Source organism: Squalius cephalus (genome assembly GCF_949319135.1).
Source record: "Squalius cephalus genome assembly, chromosome: 21".
Lineage (NCBI taxonomy): Eukaryota > Metazoa > Chordata > Actinopteri > Cypriniformes > Leuciscidae > Squalius > Squalius cephalus.
In genome coordinates, this window is record NC_137142.1 from 28,451,300 (window position 1) to 28,462,947 (window position 11,648).

The following is an 11,648-nucleotide window of genomic DNA, read 5'->3' on the forward strand; positions in this document are numbered from 1 at the left end:
TATAAAGGGCAATAAAATACTTTCACTTTTTAAAGACAAACATGACAGAGATGTACGCTGCTAACAGTATATACAACACATTCAGCCCCAACTATGATCTCTAGAAATATATGTAGTGATCATTCAGTGGTGTCTTAACTTTGGTACTTGGTAGGAACATACCCCTACTGTCCATACCCAAAACTACACCCATGTTCACACCACGTCGTCTTCCATGATTTATGAGAGGAACATGGAAAATTCAGCTGTGCACTTTCAACAAACACTTCACCAAGCCAAACTTCCTGGGACTTAATATATTCAAATTTTCCCCTCTACCCTTATTCTCAGTATAAATTCATCATGGTTGTGACTATAACATACATGAAAGATGTTTGTTGGGGCTTTTGACATGTCGTGTTAGCCTCATCTCAATAAAGAATGACTGCATTTTCCCGAACCTCCCTTCTGATTGAAAACATGTGATTTAATGGCAGATTAAGAGGAGCTATTGGGCTGAGACTGTAATTCATGTAGTCTTGTTAAGCAGCGTTATGAGGCCCCTTGACAAATTATGTTTTGCAGCATGGGCTGCTCCCTCTTTCCCTCTTTCCTTCTTTCTCTGAGTCACTAGAACACAAACGTGAGGGGCGTCTCAAATGGAAATATTTATTTGGTTCCAAAACGCCTGAAGGGCATCATTAATGCCCATATTCAGAGATCTATAATGTATGCAGGGTACTGCAATGATTTTTGGAGCTCAAACATCCACATATTTTCTCAGGCTAATGACTTTATATTTGTCTCATTCCTTATTGCTTGGAGACACAGGAGAAAAGGAAACAAGCCTGAAAAACACAAGGGGGTATGGGGGGTGGATAAGGATAAATGTACAGCTTATGGAGATCAGATTTTTAATTACACTCAAGGCTATGATGACAATCCCATGCAGCTTAAAGCTTTGTACAGTAAACGAATGCCCAGCCAAACGCCCACTACAGCATCACCGCCCTTATGTCTAAGTGAGGAAAAAACAAAAGGAGACAAAATGGCGTCCTGATCTCATCTGGTCTGATGATGATGATATTATTACATGTAAAGATGATTACAAATTTATTTTCACATTTGTTTTGGTCTATGCCCAAGTGATAAGCAATTTTTTTTTTTTTAAATTGTGAATACTGTATAGTCTCACAATTTAAATATATATTAAGGGCCCACCAAAATTATCAGTAAAGCTGATATTAAAGAATGAATTATTAAAGGAGTCCTATAATGCCCTTTTCACAAGATGTAAAATAATGTCACCAGGGTGTGTATGTGAAGTTTTAGCTCAAAATACCCCACAGATATTTTTTATAGCATGTTAAAATTGTCACTTTTTGAGGGTGAGCAAAAACACGCAGTTTTTGTGTGTGTCCCTTTAAATGCAAATGAGGCACAGAGGGCGGAGCTTCAATAGCTCATGTGTTAGCATCTTCAATTACCTCACACAGACACGCACTGAAAATTTCAACAACTTTTTTAGCTTTTTATGTTCAAACCGGAGTCAGACAAAGATGGAAAGACTCATGTAGAAGTGACAACATGTAGAAGCAACAGGACATTTCTGAATGGTTAGTTGATGAATTTATGTAGCTTATGTGTAGTTATCTTCTAGTCATTGATTAGCATATTCTGTCTTGATAATCTATAAATTGTGTTCAGGCGGCAGGGTTTATGTACATTTTATGGTTAGTGATGTCACTAACCCGTGAAGAAGCTCATCCCTACCAAAAAGCGAACTTTGAGCGTCGTAACTTTGCAATGTTGTTTATGCTCAAACAGCAACATTACACACTAACTAAAGTTAAAAAAGTCAAATCAAAATGAAGTTATCAGTTGCAAGTATCAGTGAAAATATCATTCAGAGAGATAATCTGTCTTTCTTTATTCTAAAATGTATATAGGATATATATACTAAAGATGCAAAGATGATTATGCTAAGTACGTAACATTTCCAAAACATGCTTGAAGCGGTTGACCAATCACAACACACTTTTCCAGCCACCCTATCAGAGCACGTTTTACTTTTCGGAAGGTGGGGCTTCACATATAAAGACAAGATCTCTGTTTTAGAAAGTTGATCTAAATAAGTCAATTATCATTTGTCCACTACCCGAGGCTCTAAAATATATACAGTACGTACGTATAGTGCAACATCCAGGAGAAAAAAAACAAAAGGAGACAAAATAGAGACCCGATCTCATCTGCTACACCTCAGATGAGCAGGATCATACCGGGCAAGCACACGGGTTAGGCCTAGTATCAGAGAAGAGACTAATTGTCAAGGTTATGCCTCTGTAGATGATTGATGTCAGCTCGGGCTTTTCTGTCAGCCTGTCAGGAGGCAGGAATGTTTAATGTTCTCATTATTGGTTGCGCTGTTGTGTATATTTCTCTGTCAGCGGCGTGGACCCATCTGAACTGCCAAAGCACTTCAAAGGCCTGCAGGTCATTTATCTTCCCCTGACGCGGTGAGTGTTCAGCCTCAGCTGAGTGCTAGTGATTTGTTATGACTTGAGAGCAAGCTGACAGACAGCTCTTCTGGTACAGAAAAAAAGGATTCCTTTTTGTCACACCGTGAAAACATCAATGTCCCTGTAATGGGCTACAACTGTCAATGGAGGCCAGCACCTGACAGTTGTGTGGTCGCACTAATTTGCAGCCCCAGTGGCTCTCTTCCCCAACTCTAGATTTGGTTATGGTGTCACAAACAAACAGGCCACCATCTGCCGCGAGGTGCCACGGGGCCCGGCGAAGGGAAGGGGAGAGGTGGCTCGGCTAATTGAAGTCACGTCGCAATTTCGTATTAATCGGCCGCGCTACGTACGTAGCTCTTCGGCTTTGATGTCGAGCCAGAAGAAAAAGCCCGACGTGACGAGGCGAAGATGGGCCGCGCACCGCGGGCCGGAGTCAGGAGGGAAAAATCAGATCTTTGTTTCCTTTCCCAGGCCATGACATGATTAATCGTTCTCTTCTGATCTAATTTTGGAACATGAAAAACAGCACATTTGTCTTGAAGAAAAATGATGTGCTGTACTGTGCAGATGGAAATTTCCAGCCCTGAAAAAGATTAAAGTGAAATTCCACTCCTTAGACCTAATCATGAGTTGTAGATTATTCTGTCGTTTTAAGCAGATGGTGGGTTTGATTCAGAGGCCCTCTCCTTATATTAATGAATACTAGACTGGTATATTTGACTTAGGTAAGTGAAATGTCTATCACGCCTAATGGACTGCCGGTCGACGGTGCTCGCGCCCTACCGCCGCGTGCCCTTGCTACATATTTCATGGTTTGTAGCCTACTTATGCAGAGCATTTTGTTTCCTTCGATTTTTCACACTTGTCAACAGTTTGCTAAATATTTTCACACAGGAATGGAGAAAAGAACAAACTTGTGTCCACAGCTAATTTCCATCCATAGGTCACTGCTATAACTCTGCAACTAAAACTGTCGCCATGGGCGAGAAGAGAGCAGAATTCAATAGTAACTTGATTAAGTTCCCAGTCAACATGACTGCATACACAGCAGTATGTTAACCAACCTAATTATAGGAGCGGCGAGGAGGGGTGATAAAACCGGTTGAAAGGAGGTGCCGTCTGAGGCTGATCATGTGACCTTCAATACTGACTTACCCTCGGGGAGCGGTTGGAGCTCTTGTCACACCTCTCTCCTCTCCTCTCCTCTCCTCTCGTTCTATCTGTGTGTGTATTTGATTCGGAAACTCGTGCCATTCTTCACTTAGTCTAAATTAGGTTATGTGATTAAATCCCCAAGGCACACTTACCACACCCACACACACTGTAAAACTTTACTGTAAATTTACAGCGAATTTCCTACAGAATTGTACTGTATTTCCATAATACAGTATTAGGCTGTATATTTTACAGAACAGCTGTAAATATACAGCACATTTCTGTTTTCAACCCGATAAATTCGTAATACAGTATCATACTGTAAAAGCACTGCATTGTGGGATTGATTTCTTTCGCGCTCAATTCAGTTCAAATGTGACGCGAGCCGACATGTAGCTACTACAGGCAAACTTGATTTGTCAGCGGGATTCAACTGAACAGAATAATCATTCCTGTTAACAAGATAAACAGTGTCTGCGAATCTGTGAGCAATTTTTAAGCTTTTGTGAGCTTCGGTTCGTGTTTGAAACATTAGTTGTCTGTGACGCAGCAGAAAATGGGCGACATTAATGTTACATGAAGACGGATGGAAGAATTTGTCATCTGAATAACCTGCGCCTGTGACGATTAGTGGGATTTAGAGTTTGAGAAGATGGAAAATTGTTCAACTGAGTGATACGGTAAGCCAATATATTTTGTTTTTTTGCGTTCGCATTTCTACATTGTTTTCACAAATGCTTATTTGGTTTGATTTTGCGATCGCGGTTTTCTACCGCGGCCGCGCAAACAATTCACTCTGTTCCACCTGTTTACCAAGTAATTTAACGTTAACTTCGATATTTCACATAATAGGCAACATATACCATGTTATTTGCATGACCTGCTTTTGATATATATTTTTCGTTTCAGGCTTTGTAATCTGATGACGGTCCAGTGCTAATGTAAGTGCTTTTAAGTAGTGTTACAGTTATAGTCTATGTGGTAAAAAAAAAAAAAAAAAATGCTATCAAATGCTGTCAGTTCTGTGATCGTGCTTTTGAATCATTGTCAGAATTTTCAATTTTGCTAGCATAAAAAAATCCATGTTAATGCTGTTTTCAAATGTAGTATTCCTGATTGCCATGCCATATGTTCCTACAAATTGCCTAACAATTCAAAGAGAAGTTAGACGGTGTTATCCTTCAAGCAGATAAGTAGATGATATTCAACAAATCTCATTAATCTGTAATATATGTTTTATGTTTTGGTTCTGTTGATCATGGTTGTGCTGTCCTTTTTAAAAATTGTTTCAGGAATTTGCAACGCTGATGTCCAGCAATCTACATTTGCCAGAGAGTCCACGCCTTATTTCCTGGTATGTAAACATTAAAGGTTTAAGTTTAAACCTAAAATGAAAAGCCATCATTTACTCACTCCACTGCAAAATATGTTTTTCTTAATTAGTGTTTTTTTCTTGTTTCCAGTCCAGATATCTAAAATTCTTACATGAAGAAGCATTTCATTGACAAGTAAAAAGTGTCTTGTTTTCTGAAAGAATAAGTAAAAATTTTGTGAGTTTATGCTTAAAACAAGCAAAATAATATGGCAGTGCGTTTTAGTGTTCTTCTAACCCTAATCAATTTTAATTTTTAGGTGAAAATTTTAATTTATAGAACTATGAATAGATAGACAACTACATCGAACCACAGTGGAACCCACAATAGTTATTTTAATTATTAATATTATTTATTAATTCATTTTATTTTATTTTTTTTCAATTACAGGTCAATCTCTAAGCAACCAGTGCTGGACATTACGTTTGGAAGGTCAAGGTGTGTGTGGAAAGGATCACAGCCTAGCTTCATCGCTGGCCTGGCAGCGCTGTTTGCCTCCTCCTATAACTTCAGCTTGCAGTACCAGGAAGAGGCAGCACCTTGAGTTTGTTCAGAGGTTAGTCATTAGCATATTTGCCATTCATATAACTATTAGACTGAATTGTGACTTGTCTTGACAGTATTTATTAAGCTGACTGACTACTGGTATGAACAATATGGCCCTGGTTTCCATACTGGGCTTAGCTTAAAGGGTTAGTTCACCCAAAAATGAAAATTATGTCATTAATGACTCACCCTCATGTCACTCCAAACCCGTAAGACCTCCGTTTCTCTTCTGAAGACATCTTAAGATATTTTAAATTTATTCCGAGAGGATTTCTGTCCCTCCATTGTAAGTGAATATATACATTTTGGTCCAAAATGAACAAAAACTACGACTTTATTCAACATTGTATTCTCTTCCGGTCTGTTTTCCATCCGCGTTCACGAGTCCACATTGACGCTGCTGACGTGTTATCTGGTGCGTCAATATGGACTCGTGAACGCGGATGGAAAACAGACCGGAAGAGAATACAATGTTGAATAAAGTCGTAGTTTTTGTTCATTTTGGACCAAAATGTATATTCGATGCTTCAAAACATTCTAAATAACCCACTGATGTCACATGGACTACTTTGATGATGTCTTTATTACCTTTATGGACGTGAACAGTGACACGTCCATTGACTTACAATGGAGGGACAGAAAGCTCTCGGAATAAATCTAAAATATCTTAAGATGTCTTCAGAAGAGTTCAGAGGTCTTACGGGTTTGGAGTGACATGAGGGTGAGTCATTAATGACATCATTTTCATTTTTGGGTGAACTAACCCTTTAAGACAGGTCTAGGCCTCAATAAAATTAGGGTATTTAAGCAGCTTTTATAAAAATGTCTAATAAAAAAAAACATTACTGGTGTGCATCTTGAGACAAAACAGTGGCAGTCACATATTTAAGATATGTCAGTGCAAGTTGTTTTCAGTTGAAGGATTAGTGAAAATTCTATCATTAATTACACACCCTCATGTTGTTCCAAACCTGTAAGACCTTTGTTAATCTTCAGAACACAAATGAAGATATTTTTGATGAAATCTGAGAGGTTTCTGAACCAGCCATAGACAGAAATGTCTTTGCAACTTTCAAGGCCCAGAAAGGTAGTAAAAACATTGTTTAAATAATCCATGCAACTACAGTGGTGCAACCTGTTTTGTGCACAAAAAAAAATACAAAAAAATAACGACATTATTCAACAATCTCTACTCTTTCACGTCATTCTCCTACGCTGTTGACGTAGTGTAAACAGTGTCAAGTCACCTTCATTTATATAGCGCTTTTAACAATATAGATTGTTTCAAAGCAGCTTTACAGTGATAATAGGAAATTACAGTAACATAGATTGTTTTGGCTTTACAGCAGCTCTAGAATATAGTTATTAGATCGACTATTTTTGACTGTCAAAATGCAGGCGGACACAGCTTCCGTGAGTTGTTCAAAATCTTTATTTTTGGTAAACTCTGTGTACACAAACAATGTTCTCAATGCTGGAGTTCATGTGTAGAGCCCCTGGTGATACTTCGAGCACAGTTTCATGTTGTGTCGAGCCTCCTTAGTGTTTTAAAAAATAGCGATTTTTAATGCTATCATAGTCCAAGCACTCCCATTCAAAAGGCAATTAGACCGAAAACGAAAATACGGTCAAACTTAAGTGGCGTTTCCATCCTAATTATGCTTTTAAATGAAAGTTTGCCTCTGGTAGATTAACAAAAAGACCCTAGGTTGCATTTTGGCGAGAGTTACCCTTTAATACACTCCGGCCTACTCATCCTCACAAAACAGTGTAGGAGAATGACATGTAAGAGAAGAGGTTATTTTGGGGTTATTTTGCACACAAAAAGTATTCTCGTCACTTCATAATATTAAGGTTGAACCACTGTAGTTATATGTTCTATTTACCAATGTTTTTACCACCTTTCTGGGCTTTGAGAGTTGCAATGACATTGATGTCAATGGAGGGACAGAAACCTCCCAGATTTCATCAAAAATATCTTAATTTGTGTTCCGAAGACGAACGAAAGTCTTAAGGGTGAGCAATAATGACAGAATTTTCATTTTTGGGTGCAAACATGCATTTTAGTCTGGTAAATGTCATGTTTAACATTATCATGTAGTCATGTATGCAATAAACATTGCAAGGCTTGCAATTAAAGTTAAATTATTTCTGTCACAAAGGTTTGGGCTGGATTCTGGCAATGTGTGCTCTATATAAACAGAGTCTATGGCTGCCTTTCCACTGATACTCTGATGGGACCTGATGAGGGGATGATATTAAAAGTTGTAGAATAAAACTTTAAATCTGGCAACCCCACTTCCAAAAGTTTAGTTAGTTGACAGTGCACATGTAAACAGACACATTGAGTTGATGTATTTTAACCAGGGCAGAAAAAATATCAGTTATTGATCACAACATCCAACATTGCATTTTTTTTTATGTTGTTCAGTTTTATCCAAACAGATTAGTCGTTAAAACCGATATCTGTTTTTTATTTACACATCTTTTGTGCTGTCTCTCTCTGTCAAAATATATAAACTCAGTCCATAATATTTCATTGTTTTTTTTCCTTTCTTTTCTGCCTTTTAGACGATTTCCTGACATCAATCCTGAACGTGGATCAAAAACAAAGAAAGGACAAGTAACTTCAAACAAAACTGGCCAAGTTGTGCAAAAAAAGAACACTGTAAGCCTACAGGTGTCCTCACTTCTGCGAAAACTTGAAGACTTTGAATGGGATTTCGTTTGCACTTGTATGGACTTCAAAACAGAAACAGCAATTCACTGCCATTATAAAGCTTGGAAGAGCCAGGACATTTTTTAATATATCTCCGATTGTATTCGTCTGAAAGAAGAATGTCATATAGACCTAGGATGACTTGAGGGTGAGTAAATTTGAGCTAATTTAATTTTTTGGGTGAACTATCCCTTTAATTAAGTGCTAAGTGTTATCTGTTTGTTGTTAAGTGTTAAAATTGCATTTTATGTTTAAAAAAAATTCAGCCAACATGTTCACAGAAGGCAATTTTCTGATCTTTGCTTTTAACCAAAATAAATGTTTTAAAACCCAGAAAATGTTGTTTTCTTTTTCCTAGTGTGACTACTATACAATTTATTGCTGTAGACAAGTTTAATATTGTAAAAATATGTGGTATATTCTGTATTTGGTAATTACAGTGGAGTACTGTAAATGCTGTTTACTGTACTAGTGCTGTAAAAATACAGTATGTGGCTGGCAACCCAGCTGCCAGTATTTTACTGTAAATTTACAGTACAATGTTTTACAGTACAATACTGTAAATGCTGTCTACAGTACTAGTTCTGTAAAAATACAGTATGTGGCTGGAAACCCAGCTGCCAGTATTTTACTGTAAATTTACAGTACAACGTTTTACAGTACAATACTGTAAATGCTGTTTACAGTACTAGTTCTGTAAAAATACAGTATGTGGCTGGCAACCCAGCTGCCAGTATTTTACTGTAAATTTACAGTGAAAAGTTTTACAGTGTGCAGCTAGTAAAAATAGTGGAAGAAATGTTTCAGATTATTGTTACTTTTTCAGTGCTTTATTCAATTTGGACTGTCCTAGAATCTCACATGTTCTATATGAATATTCATTGCAAGAATGTTCAAGAATTAGTAATGCTGATTTTGCCTCCCACTATTAAAACAATGCCATCCTGAAATATGTGGAATGCAATATTTAAGCAATAAATTGTGCGATACATAAAATGCTAAATTGTGAATTTAGTCATGACTAAAGGGAACAACGGACAGTTTAAGCTGTAATTACTATATATTCACAATATAACACAAGTATGAGTGCCTTATAGCTTTCAAAAAACGATTATAACATAATAATTTACATGATAATTCAAAATATTAATAACAATATTTTAATTAAAATAATCATATATTTGAAAAAAAGAATAATAATTCATTAATTATTAATAATATATAATTTACTATATATTTATAGTATAATTTACTAACTATTTAATATGATTAATTTGATTATATTATTTATTTATTTATTTTATGGCTCCTACTTTTTATTTTAGTTGTCCTTAACTGCTATGTACGTATGTCAGTTAATTGTTTGGTACAATGTACTTATTGTATCCATATTGTATTGCACAAAAAAAAAAACCTCTTTATTTTAGTGTCCTTGTTACATATTTATGTCACCATTATGTCCAGTTTAGCTTTAGTTTCATTTTCATGGACTTTTAGTTTGTTTCTCTTCAGTTACCGGTTTCCTTTGTTCTAGTTTCCCACCATTAATCAGTTGTCGTGGCCATTGATTTAACAAGCACAACTGTTTGTATTTAATTCATTATCTCTGTGTATTTAAGTTCCTCCTTGCATTAAGTTCTGGGTCCTGTATTGTTTGTGTGTTTGTGCTTGCATGCTGTCTCGCATTAAGTTTACTTTGTGTTCATAAATATGCTTCTATTTGAATCTTCTTTATCATCATTGGCCTGGAATGTGACTTATACATGTAGTTATTATAGTAATCACTATAAATTGTGCATAATTACATGCAACTAACCATAAACCACACCCTAATCCTAACCCTATAGTAAGTACATGAAGTTAATTATTACTCAGTACATAAATGTATAATTACACTCTAACACGGACATCTTAAAAAAATAAAGTGTAACCAAAAACACTTTTGCTGCTATTGAGGTGGGATACGGGTACGGTTAGGGGCAGTGTCACAGGGTAAGCCTGTGACTATGCACGGACTGAACACGCACACACACACGCACATTTCATACATACATCGGCGTCATGTTAACACGGTCTGTTTGCCGGCACTGACAATCATGTATACACGGACTTGTGTAAAATTTGATGTTATTGTATGTTTAAACAGGCAGGTTTGGTGGTGTGGCTATGTTTAAGGGTGGGTTGGTGTAATGGTGTAATGAAAGGGTCAACAGTGTAGTTATAGATGTAACCCATTAATTTAGTTTTAAGTGCACAATATACACTTAATATAAAGTTTGTATCCAAAGTTATTAAGCAAATTCATTAAGTGCATTCCTTATACAAGAACATCTGCCTAAAAATGGGTCAGTTTTGATAAGGTTGTGGACAGCAGGAGAAAAAAACTGTGCTAAATGCAAATAATAAAATGCGACTGACCATATAATTGTATACATAATCATATTAGAGAGAGAAAAAAACAGGCTTAGGAGGAGAAAATGCTTCTCACATGTCTCAAAGCTTTCCACAACATTTTGGGTGAATTATTGGCTGCTGAAAGCATGAAATCTTCAAAACTGAATTTAAGACAGTTAACAATTTTCAACTGCATCAAAATGATTCAATTAATTAACTTTAAATAATTAACTTACTATTCAACAATCAACATCAAGGACCACAGCTACCCATTTTAAAATGACCATTTTAACTCTGTGCTCATTAATGCCATGTTTACATTCTATCGATCAAGAATATGACTAATGATTACGCCAAAGACACCCCAAGGGATCAAATTATATATTCAGCACTGGAACTTGATGTCAAAAGCATGGCATTGGATTGATGCTGGCAGTATATTAGTCTCTGCCCCATCAGTTTGAGTTAGCAAAATAGCCTCTTCCTGGGGCTCCTAGACAGGAGTCTGAATTCCTGTGAGTCCTTTGGACATTTGGACCTGATGAATGCTCCTCGGTCATGCCTTGGCACTAACTAATGCATGATAACATTTATATTTAGAAACATACTGTCCTGGCACTGTCAAAATGTGCCTTGTGCTCATGTTGGGTGCATTTTTAGTCTTGGAGTGATAGAGGTTGACTGAGGTTCTGTGGCTGAATGCTACTGGCTTGTGCAGAAGGATAAAATGTAAATGTCTGCTTCCAAAAGAACAATCGACAAGGAAATAATCTTGAGAGCTGTGATTGCCAACGCGTAAGAGTACTCATGAAAATGGCAAGTATAAATTATAAAACAACAGTGCCGAAACGTATCTTGTAAACCAAGAACACGAGTGGAGTGAAAGCAGGAGCGCTGTGCCAATATGTCATACACTAAATAGTTCTAAATTAGAGTCTGTATACGCCTGTTGGAGACGCC

The 11,648-nt window shown here is 36.8% G+C and overlaps 1 long non-coding RNA gene across 3 annotated transcripts; it reads left to right on the forward strand.

The window, feature by feature from the left end:
• Positions 1-3,935: 3,935 nt before the first annotated feature.
• On the forward strand, positions 3,936-8,452 carry LOC307149458. 3 transcript variants are annotated; one of them, XR_013819564.1, is made up of 5 exons: positions 3,936-4,336; positions 4,566-4,597; positions 4,764-5,010; positions 5,420-5,585; positions 8,147-8,452. It is a non-coding gene; the product is annotated as an uncharacterized lncRNA (long non-coding RNA). The 3 variants fall into 3 exon arrangements; XR_013819565.1 differs by lacking the exon at positions 8,147-8,452 and adding an exon at positions 7,495-7,544; XR_013819566.1 differs by lacking the exon at positions 8,147-8,452 and adding an exon at positions 6,358-7,256 and having other exon boundaries at positions 5,420-5,725.
• Positions 8,453-11,648: the final 3,196 nt, after the last annotated feature.